Raw genomic sequence first — 3,086 nt, forward strand, 5'->3', positions numbered from 1 at the left:
GAGTGGAAGCTGGAAGGCCAACTAGAATGCTGCTGCAATGATGCAAGTGAGACATGATGGCAGCCTGGACCAGGTAGGAGTCCACTGCAATGATCCATGTGAGACACTATGGTGCCTGGGCAAGGTGGTAGCAGGGGAGATAAAGGCAGTCATTAGGAGTTCTAGTAGATTGACTGTAGAGGATAAGAAGGTGAACAGTTAAGGATGTCTCCAAGAATTCTGCCAGAACTGGAAGGATGCCCGTACTTGAGATGAAATTTGATAGAAAAATTGGCTCAGATTTTTTTCAAGAATTCAGTTTTGATATATTAAATGTTAGCAGAAATCTATTTATTAATGTACCTTTTACTGGCACCCTTTCCTGCTTCACTTTCCCTATAATCTTTCTTGTGCTTCCTGGGATCACTTCTCAAATAAACTTCCACATCTGAATCCTTGTCCAGGGTCTGCTTTTTTGGGGGGGACACATAACAAGACGCAATGGAAACTTGAAACTATAGGTATAGGCTGAAGAACTGTGTGAAGACTAAACTGAATGAGATTTTGTACTTGAACATGAAGCAAATGCTATTCCACATAGCATCTGCACCCTATTCCTATATGCTAAAAGTCAACATTTTCTCACTTTCATTGTTCAGAAGTTTCCTTCTTTTGCTTTCTTCCCTGTTATTGTTCTAAGTAATTATCATCCCTGTTTTTGTTCTAAGTAAGTACTTCCAATCCCTTGAACCACAGGCTTCTATAATCTATAATAAAAGCATAATATGCTAATTAGACCGGACGAAGCTGGGGTTGCGAGGGAAGCCCAGTCCTGGGTGCCGGAGGGAAGCTGGTGCTGGCAGCCGGGGGAAGGAAGGCCTACTCTTGCAGGGATTTCATGCATCGGGCCTCTAGTCTTTGAATAAAAACATCTGGTAATAAGGGAACAATAAATCACTCAGAGTTGAGTTGTAAAAGACATAGTCATTATCCCTGAAAATTATTTGGGGACTAAAAACTATTTGAGTGTAACCTCCATTTAGAGTTATCAATGAGATTGTTTGCCCAAGAACTGGCTAAGTATGTCCAAATTCCTGATATGCTTGATAAACAACTCTATAGTATTTTCCAATCTATTCACTCAAGCACTAATTGAACATTTACTGCCACACATTACTGTAAACATTTTTCATTCGTTAACTCAATAGTTACAGCAAAGGCAGTACACTACACTATAGGTACTATTATTATCACCACCCCCATTTTATAGATGAGGAAACGCAGGCACAGAGGGATAAAGTACATGCTCAAGGTCACAGACTTACTAGTAAGCAGCACAGCAGGACTCAGCTTCAGAGGCCACACTCTTAATTCCTACATCACCTGTCACTAGTTTCCTCTTTTAACTCGCACATAAACACCTAAGCTAGGCACTGTCATCATCCCTGTTTTACAAATTAGGAAACGGAAGCACTGAGAGGTCAAGTAATGTACCCAAGGTCACCCAGTCAGTTAGTAGTGGGTCTGGAGTCTGGTCCCAGAGCCTGTACTCTTAGTCATCATGTTACATGCTTCTCATTACTGGGCATCCGTCTAGTATGTGCCAGAACCAGCTAGACGTGGTAGATATCTATCTGACAAGCATGGACCTGCCTTATGGGTGCCTGAAATCTTGCGTGGGAACAGAACAAGTAATCTGTCATCATGCTCCAATATGCTAAGCACCAGACAGGTACACAGAGTAGAGACAATATAGGTGATGGCACTGACCCAGGTGAGAGGAAAGTCAGAGAAGGCATGGAAGGTAAGAGGCCTCATGAACAATCAGGTGTTAAGAACATGGGAGGAGACCTGGCCGGTATTCCCAATGGTTAAAGCGTTGACCCACGCACTGAAGGGTCTCAGGTTTAATTTCTGGTCAAAGGCATGTACCTTGGTTGCAGTTTTGTTCCCTGGTCCCAGTTGGGGCGTGTGGGGGAAGTAACCAATCCATGTGTCTCACATCAATAATTCTCTCTCTTTCCTGCCTTATCCCTTTCCTCCCTCCCTCTAAAAATCAATGGAAAAAAATATTCTCAGGTGAGGATTAACCATCAAAGAAAAAAAAAAGAAAAAAGAAAAGAACAAGGGAGTCAGGAAGGAAGGGTGACGGGCACTTCAAGGACAGGAGCAGTATGTCCAACATCATAGGGACAAGACACAGTGGTGGGCTGGAGCAAAGGAAGGACACAGATAGGGGAGGGCAGATGAGTAGGGAAGGCAGGCGATGAGGCTGGAAAGAGGATAGAGGCCTGAGGGCCCTGGGGGCTACACTCGAGGACTGTAAGAGGAGCGTGACCTCTTCCACCTCTCCACTAGCCCAACTCTCTGATGCCTGGACCAACAGGACAGAGAGCACAGGGCAGGGCAGACCCCTCACAGGTTGAGGCCTTTGCTTTTATCTTTAATTCAATTACTAAAACTGGAAAACAATGGCTTCTTTCCTGGTAGAGCTGCAAACAAGTAACATTCTGAACTTCTGTGTTTTAATGGAACTTAACTAAAAATATAAAATGCTACATTAAAAATGCAGGCAAAAGGGGGGAGAAACCCACACTGCGAAATGTCATGAAATAATCCAGCAAAACCTTGTGTGGCTGGTGGGTGTGCAGGCTGAATTCTCAAAACCCACTGCCTTTTCTGCTCTTCTGTCAGACGAGGCCAGCTTTATTACTGGATGTACCTTCTCTTCTATAAATCTGCCGGCTTATCACACTCCGTTTCTCACGCATGTTTTAATTATGAATAATCAGCCTCTGACTTACAGAAGACAGTGCATCATAAGTTTAAAAGCTCTATGTATACACACTGCCACTGTACCCACGTCCTGTACCTTTCCCTTTGCTCATCTCTACCTTACTCATCAGTGCAAGTGCTCCTGCTACCAGTCATGGTGGAAAAACCTTTGCATTCTTAAAAGAAAAGTGGGTGAGATGGGAAGAAAAGTCCCCTTTATGAGTGGCAGAAAAGGCTTGGAGGAAATCCCCCAGGAAAACCAGATTCTGATACAGGGCTGGCTTGCTTACCACTGGGTCCCGTACACAAGTATCTTCCCAAACTCTGCCTGA

General features: G+C 43.8%; 1 protein-coding gene across 5 annotated transcripts in view; it reads right to left on the reverse strand.

Annotated features, from left to right (window-relative positions):
- ZBTB21 (zinc finger and BTB domain containing 21) overlaps window positions 1-3,086 on the reverse strand; it is a 16,939-nt gene that overhangs the window by 7,995 nt on the left and 5,858 nt on the right. Inside the window, exon 1 of one of the 5 annotated variants that reach the window (XM_006754333.2) lies at window positions 3,045-3,086. The exons of the other annotated variants lie outside the window; for them this stretch is intronic. The gene's annotated coding sequence lies outside the window, so the exon portion shown is untranslated. The remainder of the gene's footprint in view (window positions 1-3,044) is intronic. 5 annotated transcript variants of the gene reach the window in all.

Source organism: Myotis davidii, unplaced genomic scaffold (genome assembly GCF_000327345.1).
Source record: "Myotis davidii unplaced genomic scaffold, ASM32734v1 scaffold512, whole genome shotgun sequence".
NCBI classification, from domain to species: domain Eukaryota; kingdom Metazoa; phylum Chordata; class Mammalia; order Chiroptera; family Vespertilionidae; genus Myotis; species Myotis davidii.